Below are 10,161 nucleotides of genomic sequence, written 5' to 3'. Positions count from 1 at the left end.
TACTTTATAACGTAGTGAATTACATTATATGTAATTCAACATTATGTTGAATCACCCTTGCATTCAGGGAATAAGTTCTACTTAGTTATGCTATATAATCTTGTTAATATGCTGTTTAATATGCTGTCGGACTCAGTTTGTTAGATTTTTTTTTAATGTTTAATGTTTTTATTTATTTTTGAGACAGAGAGAGAGCATGAGCAGGGGAGGGGCAGAAAGAAGGGGAGACACAGAATCCGAAGCAGGCTCCAGGCTCCGAGATGTCAGCACAGAGCCTGACTCAGGGCTCGAACTCACGGACTGTGAGATCACGACCTGAGCTGAAGTCGGACGCTCAACCAGCTGAGCCACCCAGGCGCCCCAGTTTGTTAGTATTTTGTTGAGGATTTTTTGCATCTATATGCATAAGGAACATTAGTGGGTAGTTTTCTTTTCCTGGAATCTCTATGTCTTTGGCCAAATTATATTTGACAAAGGTGCAAAAACAATTTAGTAGATAAAGGACAGTCTTTTCAATGAATGATTTTGGAAGAATTGGACATCCTTATGGAAAAAAAGAACCTCCGTGTAAACCTTATAGCTTATATAAACCCCAAATTGGTTACAGTCCTAACTGTAAAATCTAAAACTCTACAACTTCTAGAAGAAAATAGGAGGAAATCTTGTGACCTTGGAATTAAGCAAAGAATTCTTAGACATGATGTTAGAACACAGTCCATAAAATAAAAAAACAAATATATTGGATTCTGTTAAAATTTTTAAATTTCACATGAAAGTCACTGTTAAAATAATGAGAAGACTGCTTTGGAAAACAAACTGGTAGTTCCTCAAAAGGTTAAACATCTGTCTGACCCAATAATTCCAAAACTAGGTATGTATCCAAAAGAAGTGAAAACATGTCCACACAAGAACCTATTCCCAAATATTCATAGCAGTATTATTCACAAGAGCCAGAAGTGGAAATAACGTAAATGTCAATCAGAAATAAAAGGAATGGAGTACTGGGGTGCCTGGGTGGCTCAGTCAGTTGAACGTCTGACTCTTGATTTTGGCTCAGGTCAGGATGCCAGGGTCGTGGGATTGAGCCCTGCGTCAAGCTGTGCTCTAAGCATGGAGCCTGCTCTTTCCCACTTCCCCTCCCCCTACTTTTGCATGAACATGCTCTCTCTTTCTAAAAAAAAAAAAACAAAAAAAAACCCCAGGAACGAAGCACCGATTTATGTCATAACATGGGTAAACCTTGAAAACATTATGCCAATTGAAAGAAACCAGTCACAAAGGACCACATATTATACGAATCCTTTTACATGAAACGTTCAAAATAAGTAGATCTGTACAGAAAGTAGACTGGTTGTTGCCTAGAGCTTGGGTGTGGGTGGGAAGGTTGGGTCAAAATGGCAATGGGTATGAAGTTTCTTTCCGTGATTATGAAAATGTGCTAAAATTGATTATGAAGATGGTTTGTACAGCTCTGTGAATATACCAAAATCTATCAATCTCACACTTTAAATAGGTAAATTGTATCATGTGTGAATTATATTGATAAAGGTATTATAAAAAACAAGAATAAGGGACGCCTGGGTGGCTCAGTCGATTGAGCATCCGACTCTTGATTTCAGCTCTGGTCGTGATCCCAGGGTCATGGGATCGAGTCCTATATTGGGCTCTGTGCTGAACATGGAGCCTGTTTGGGATTTTTCTCTCTCTCTTTCCGCCCCTCTCCTCTACTCACAAACTCTCTCTAATAATAATAATAATAATAATAATAATAATAATAGTAATAACAATAATAACAATTTTTAAATAATAAAAATAAGAATAAAAGACAAGCTATTGACAGGAGAAAATATTTGCAGACCACCTATCTGCCAAAGGGCTTGTATCTAGAATATATGAGGAAATCTCAAAACTGAACAATAAGCAAACAGTCCAATTTTAAAGTGGGCAAAAGACGTAAACAACAGGATATGCAGATGGAAAATTAGCAAATGAAAGAGGTTCAACATTGTTAGCCATCAGGGAAATGAAATTAAAACCACAGTGTGATATCACTGCACACATATCAGAATGCCCAGAATAAGAAGCAGTGACAACATCAAATGCCGGCAAGAATATGGAGGAACTGGATCACATATGTTGGTGAGGGTAATATAAAATGATACAGCCACTCTGGAAAACATCTTGATAGTTGCCTATGAAACTAAACATGCAACTACCATAAGAACCAGCAATTAAAGTCTTGGCCATTCATCCTGAAAAATAAAACCTTAATGGCTTGAGGTGATCTCTGAAAATGTCTCGCTATTCACTTGACCCAGAAAACCCTACAAGATCATGCAAATCAGGAGATTCAGATCTTTGTTCACTTTAAGAACACGTGTGAAACTACTTAGGCCACCAAAGGTGTACATGCCCGAAAAGCCACCAAGTGTCTGAAAGATGCCACTTTGCAGAAACGATGTGTGCCATTCCATCACTACAGTGGTGGAATTGGTAGGTGTAGCCAGGCCAAACTCTGGGGCTGGACACAGGGTCAGTGGCCCAAAAAGAGTGCTGAATTTTTACTGCACATGCATACAAATTCATAGAGTGATGCTGAACTTAAGTGTTTAGATGTAGATTCTCTGGTCATTGAGCACATCCTAGTGAACAAAGCCCTCAAGATACAGTATAGAACTTACAGGGCTGATGGTCAGATTAACCCATACATAAGCTCTCCCTGGCATATTGAGATGAGCCTTACTGAAAAAGAGCAGATTTTTGGAAACCAGGAAAGGAGGTTACTGAGAAGTAAAAGATACCCTAGAAGAAACCGAAGAAACAGAAACTTATGGCCCAGGAGTAAATTCTGCATAAAATGAATGTAAATGTGTGAATCTACAATTATCTTACCACAAATTTAATTTAAAAATGGGCAAAAGTCATGAACAGACACCTCACCAAAGAGGATATAAGAACGGCAAATAATACAAGAAAGGATGTTCAACATCATTAGCTATTAGGGAAATGCAAATTAAAACTAGGATAAGCTATCACTACACACCTATGAGAATGGCTAAAATAAAAATAAAATACCAACCAGTAGCAAACGTGTGGAGCAACTGGAGAGGTCATACATCACTGCTAGGAATGCAAAATGATACAACCATTCTGGAAAATCATTTGGCAATTTACTATAAAGTTAAACATACACTTACAGTGTGACCCAGAAATCCCATTCCTGTGTACCTACCCTAGGGGAATAAAAACATGCTCCCACAAAAACCGGAACACAAATACTTATAGAACTTCCCTTCATAATCACCATAAACTGAAAACAACCACAACAGATGAATGGACAAACTGTGGTACATTTGCACAGTAGAATGTTACTCAGGAATAAAAAGGAACAAACTTTTGGTTACACATGACAACTTGGATGAATCTCAAGAGCATTGTACTAGTTCAAACGGTTACATACAGTAAAATTCCACTTAGGTGATATTATTAAAAAAGACAATTCATATGATATTTTCATCTCTGTAGGGATGGAGTGCAGACCAGTGGCTGCCAGGGTCAATGGGTTGTGGGGGGTGACTGAACGATTCTGTGTCCTGAGTATGGTGATTATTACCCAAATCTATACATGTGTTAAATCTTTTTTTTTTTGAAGTGAACATAACCTCAAGATTTTATTATCTTCATAATGTAACAAAATATGAAGTTTAGAACTGGATCACTTGGGACTCTGTCTTCTTATCTCCTCCCAGTGCAAAATGCTTGCATCTCTTAATAGCCAGCATTCTCTTAGATCTGCAGTTGGGCTCAACACATTCAAGCCTCAGCACAAGCTTCTTTGTAGTTTTAGCCTTTTTCCAGAAAATCAGCTAAGTTTGCCCACCATGGCCACTCTGTTTCCTGTCACAATGCCGCTTTCCCTGGGCATAAAGAGAATCTGCCTTTCTTGTACTGTGTCACTTTGTGGGGTTGGTGCTTGCCACGTTTCTTTCAGAAAGTCCGGCAGGTTTTATGAACATTCACCATGGTTGTGAGAGCACTATCAGCACAGAAAGACTATACATGTGTTAAATTTTTTAAAAGAAAAAAATCACTCTCACTGAGAGTAAAAATAAATAAAGCTATTTTTATTAACAGATTATGTAACCGCCTACAGTTATATAGAATCCAAGAGAATAAACAGCTAAGGTTAGTATCTTGCTGGATAGAGGATCAGTGTATAAATCAATTACTTTCCTATATACCAGCAAAGTTAGAACATTATACAATTATTGCAAAAAAGATATTATTCAGTGACTAATCTAACAAAAGATGTGCAAGACCTTTATGGAAAGAAAGATGTCATAATTAAAGCACATTAAAGAAGACTTATAAAAACTCTCATCACAGATGGGATGACTCAGACTCGCAGAGTTGATTCTTCTCAGTTAATTTACAAATTTAATACAATTCTATTCACAATACCGACAGGGCTTATTTTGAAATCTGAAAAGGCTGATTTCAAAATGTATGTGAGGGGCCCCTGGATGGCTCAGTTAGTTGAGCAACTGACTCTTGATCTCAGCTCAGGTCTTGACCTAGGGGTCCTGAGTTCAAGCCCTTCATTGGGCTCTGTGCTGGGTGTAAAGCCTACTTAGAAAAAAAAAAAAAAAACTGGAGGCATCTGGGTGGCTCAGTCTGTTAAGCATCTGACTCTTGACCTGGCTCAGGTCATGATCTTACAGTTTCATGAGTCTAAGCCCTGCAACGGTCTCTGTGCTGTCAGTGAAGAGCCTGCTTGGAATTCTGTCTTTCCCTCCCTTTCCCCTCCCCTGCTCGTGTTCTCATTCTCTCAAAATTAATAAACAAACTTTAAAAAATTAAAAATGTATGTGAAAGAGCAAAAGGTCAAGAATTCCCAAGACAGTTTTGAAGACCAGCAAATGAGGGAATTCAAAGCCTAGAGTTCTTTTGGTAGGACGTTACTGTTTACTCTTTCAACTTCTTCAATAATTAAATTCTATTTTCTGTCATGTCCCAATTTCAGCGTTTCATCTTTCTCCAGAAATTTAATAATTTCATCTCGATTTTCAGATTTACTGCTCTATAGTTGTTTTATATTAGTTCTACTATGTCTCTTTTATTTTCCTTCTTAAAATTTGTATTTTATATTTTTAAAATTCTACTGTTTCATATGAGCCACGCCAGTAATTGGATTCTCTCTTGTATCTCTTTTCCAACTGGTTGCAGTAAATGCATAACTATTTTCTCAAACATTTAAATTATGAAATAACAAAATATACATAGAAAAAAATCTATGTAGAATAACATAATGAACACCTTTGCACCTACTACCCAATTAAATAAAATCTAACAAGTACAATTGAAGATCATGTGTACCACTTCCCATTCTTATTCTATTCCTTCTTTCTCCAAATTTAACCACTATCATGAGTTTGGTGTTCATTGTGGGATTTTTTGGTAGTCAGAGCAGTGACTCAGGAATTTGATTACCTGGGTTCATACACCAGCTCCACTTCATATTAGCTGTGTGGTCTTGAGCAATTTATTTAACCTTTAGATTTTTCAGTTTTCTGTTTTGTAAAATTAAAGTCAAAAAAGCCCACCTTATGAGGTTTTTAAGGAAATTAAATAATTAACACAAAGATGCCTAGGACATCCTGGCTTTATTGAAGCATTAAGTAAATGTATGCGTGTACCAGTAAGTGTATAGCATTGTGTGTAGAGCATTGTTTTGCATATTTAATTTTTTTCACATAAAAGTTTTCCTATGATAGATTTTTTCTTCAATCATTTTTGTTCATTCCCAAATTGGAAAGGAAGATGCGAAACTATCTCTATTAACAGATGACATGATCTTATTTATAGAAAGTCCTAAAGAATCCCTACAAAAACCCAACTATTAGAGTTAATAAACAAATTCAGCATCAGCAAAACTAAAAGGCAACCGACAGAGTGGGAGAAGATATTTGCAAATGCTATATCGGGTAAAGGGTTAGTATCCAAAATCTACAAAGAACTTATCAAACTCAACACCAAAAAACAAATAATCCAAGGAAGAAATGGGCAAAAGACATGAATAGACACTTCTCCAAAGAAGACATCCAGATGGCCAACCGACACATGAAAAAATACTCAACATCGCTCATCATCAGGGAAATACAAATCAAAACCACAATGAGATACCACCTCACACCTGTCAGAATGGCTCACATTAACAACTCAAGCAACAACAGATGTTGGTGAGGATGTGGAGAGAGAGGATATCTTTTGCACTGCTGGTGGGAATGCAAACTGGTGCAGCCGCTCTGGAAGACAGTATGGAGGTTCCTCAAAAAAATTAAAAATAGAACTACCTTACAACCCAGGAATTGCACTAGTAAGTATTTATCCAAGGGATACAGGTATGCTGTTTCAAAGGGACATATATACCCCAATGTTTATAGCAGCACTATCGTCAATAGCCAAAGGTATGGAAAGAGCCCAATGTCCATCGATGGATGAATGGATAAAGAAGATGTGGTATGTATATACAATGTGGCAAACAAAAAGAATGAAATCTTGTAATTTGCAACTACGTGGGTGGAACTAGAGGGTATTATGCTAAGCGAAATTAGAGAAAGACAAATATCTTATGACTTCACTCATATGAGGACTTTAAGATACAAAACAGATGAACATGAGAGAAGGGAAGTGAAAATAATATAAAAATAGGGAGGGGGCAAAACATAAGAAACTCTTAAATATGGAGAACAAACAGAGGGTTACTGGAGGGGCTGTGGGAGGGGGGATGGGCTAAATGGGTAAGGGGCATTAAGGAATCTACTCCTGAAATCATTGTTGCACTATATGCTAAGTAACTTGGGTGTAAATTAAAAAAAAAAAAAGAAAAAGTAAATAAACAAATCCATCAAAGTTGCAGAATGCAAGGTCAAGATACAAAACTCCGTTGTGTTTCTGTGTATTACCAGTGAACAATTTAAAAAGGAATTTAAGAAAAGAATTCCCTTTACAATATGTCAAAAAGAAGAAAATATTTAGGAATAAATTTCACTAAGAAGACGCAACACTTGTACACTAACAACTATAAAATACTGCTGTAATCAATTAAACAATACCAAAAGAATAGAAAGACGTTTCATGTCCATGGATTGGAAGTCTTAATATTATTAAGATGGCCATATTCTCCAAAGCAATATACAGATTTAATGCAATCCCTGTCAAAATACTAACTGCCTCTTTTTAGAAATTGAAAAGTGAATCCTAAAATGAATAGGGAATTGCAAATGATCCTGAATAGCCAGAACAATCTTGAAAAAGAACACAGTTGGAGGACTCACTATTTCTGATTTCAAAAGTTATTACAAAGGTATAGTAACGAAAACATTGTGGTAAGATAAGTTGAATAGAAATAAGAGTCCAGGAACAAACCCATACATCTACGGTGAATTGATTTTTGACAGTAGTATCAAGACCGTTCAATGGAGAAAGAAGACTCTTGCCAACAAATGGTCCCAAGAAAACTGTATATAGACATGCCAAAGAGTCAGATTGCATACCTCACACTATATACAAAACTTAATTCAAATTGAAAAAAGACCTAAATGTAAGAGCCGAAACTGTACAACTCTTAAAAGAAAACATGTGGTGGGGTGCCTGGGTGGCTCAGTCAGTTAAGCGTCCGACTTCAGCCGGGTCACGATCTCGCGGTCCATGAGTTCGAGCCCCGCGTCGGGCTCTGGGCTGATGGCTCAGAGCCTGGCGCCTGCTTCTGACTCTGTGTCTCCCTCTCTCTCTGCCCCTCCCTCGTTCATGCTCTGTCTCTCTCTGTCTCAAAAATAAATAAACGTTAAAAAAAAATTAAAAAAAAAAAGAAAACATGTGGTTAAGTCTTCATGGCCTTGGATTTGGCAATGGATTCTTAGATCGGATACCAAAATGAAAACCAACAAAAGAAAATAGATACTTTTGACCTCATCAAAATAAAAAACTTTTGTGCTTCAAAGGACACTATCTAAAAAGTGAAATGACAGTCTACACAATGAGAGAAAATTTTTGTGAATCATATGTCTGATAAGGGTCTAGTGTCCAAAACATGTAAAGAACTCTTCAAACTCAATAGCAAAAAAGACAAACAATCCAATTAAACAAATAGGGAAAGAACTTGAATAGACATTTGTCCAAAGAAGTTACACATATGGCCAACAAAGGCATGAAGTGATGCCTCAACATCATTAGACCCTGGCGAAAGGAAAATCAAAACCACAGTGAAATACAGCTCACCCACTAGAGCTGCTATAATTTTTTTAAAGGAAAATAACAAGAATTGGTGAAATATGGAGAAACTGGAACCTTGACACATTTGTGGTAGGCCTATAAAATGGTACATTCTCTACAGAAAATAGTTCGTCGGTTCCTCAAAAAGTTAAACACAGAATTGCCATGTGAACCAGTAATTCTACTCCTAGATATATGAGGGAATTAGAAACATGTTTTCTAAAGGAATTAGAAACATGTTTTCAAACAAAAACTCATACATGAATGTTCACAGGAGCACTATTCCTAATAGCCAAAAGGTGTAACCCACCCAAATGTTAATCCACTGATGAATGAGTAAACAAAATGTAGTATATTTATACATTTGAATATTATTAATCCATAAAAAGGAATTTAATACTGATATATACTACAATGGATGAATATTATGCTAAATGAAAGAAGTCAGACCCCAAAGGCTACATATTCTGTGATTCCTTATATATGAAAATCCTGGAATGGGCAGTCCCATATAGACAGAAAGGAGATTAGTGGTTGCAAGAGGATGGGGCCCAAGAGAGAATGGGGAGTAACTTCTTAATGGGCACAGGGATTCTCCTTTGGGATGATGAAAATATTCTGGACCTAGAGAGTGGCGATGATTGTACAACTTTGTGAATATAATAAACGTCACTGGATTTAACCCTTTAAAATGGTTAAACTTGTGAATTCTGTTATGTGAATTTTAAAGATTTTATTTTTAAGTAATCTCTACACCCAATATGGGACTCATAATCACAACCCTGAGATCAAGAGTCACATGCTCTACTGACTGAGCCAGGCAGATTTCTCTGTTACATGAATTTTATCTCAGTAAAAACTTGAGACATTAAAAATAGTTTTTATTTGGATATTTTTAAATGTTTATTTATTTTTGAGAGAGAGAGAGAGTCTGTGTGTGTGTGTGTGTGTGTGTGTGAGAGAGAGAGAGAGAGAGAGAGAGAGAGAGCAGGGGAGGGGAAGAAAGAAGGAGAGGAATCCAAAGCAGGCTCCATGCTGTCCACACAGAGCCCCATGGGGGGCTTGAACTAACAAACCATGAGATCATGACCTGGGCCAAAGTCAGAAGCTTAACTGACAGAGCCACCCAGGTGCCCGTATTTGGATATTTTTAATTGTATAGAATTCATTCTTATTGTGTTTATCCAAACAATACAAAAGGCCATTAAGTTTTTTAAGAGATTTTATTTTTAAGTAATCTCTGCACCCAACTTGGGGCTCAAACTTACACCCTCTAGGTCAAAAGTTTCATGCTTCGCTGACTGAGCCAGCCAGGTGCCCCAGAAGGCCATTTCAAAACAAGTTAATAATCTTTTTTGTGGCAGGGACTACTGCTTAGCTACTCAATATCCAGCCTCCATTAATTGTAACACAATACTTATTTATATTGTTGGTGCTACATATGATATGATGTATGACGTGATAATTGCGACCAGGTAAAAACCACATTTCTCAGCCTCCTATGCAATTAGATTTCCTTATATGATTAAATCCTCATCTGTGAGATGTGAAGGGAAGATACTGGTGGAGCTTCTAGGATAGCTTCCCCAAGAGGCAAAAACATCTTCCACCTTCCTTGCAGCAGTGGGGACATGATGAGTAGAGCACCTGCCGCCAGCTTAGACCATAGGTAGCCTTGAGGATAGAAGCCACTGATGAGGGTGGTGGAGCGTGAAGGTGGAAGGAACCTGGACTGATGGTTGTTAATTTGCTACCACACTAAATCCTGATCGTTCATTTCTGAATTTGCTTTGTGTGAAGGAAAAATAACCCTGTATTTAATAAAATAATTAAGTTGAAAAAATAATAATAATTAAGTTGGATCACCTCATATTACATACAATGATG

At 37.0% G+C, this 10,161-nt stretch overlaps 2 pseudogenes; one reads left to right on the top strand and one right to left on the bottom strand.

Moving 5' to 3' along the window:
• The first annotated feature begins 2,293 nt into the window (after nucleotides 1-2,293).
• Nucleotides 2,294-2,856, top strand: LOC125154052 (60S ribosomal protein L17-like; annotated as a pseudogene).
• Nucleotides 2,857-3,704: 848 nt separating this feature from the next.
• LOC125154154 (60S ribosomal protein L36a-like) lies at nucleotides 3,705-4,023 on the bottom strand (annotated as a pseudogene).
• Nucleotides 4,024-10,161: the final 6,138 nt, after the last annotated feature.

This window comes from Prionailurus viverrinus, chromosome E3 (assembly GCF_022837055.1).
Source record: "Prionailurus viverrinus isolate Anna chromosome E3, UM_Priviv_1.0, whole genome shotgun sequence".
In the NCBI taxonomy this organism is placed as follows: domain Eukaryota; kingdom Metazoa; phylum Chordata; class Mammalia; order Carnivora; family Felidae; genus Prionailurus; species Prionailurus viverrinus.
The sequence above is the reverse complement of the archived record's forward strand: the minus strand, read 5'-3'. Positions and strand labels throughout refer to the sequence as shown.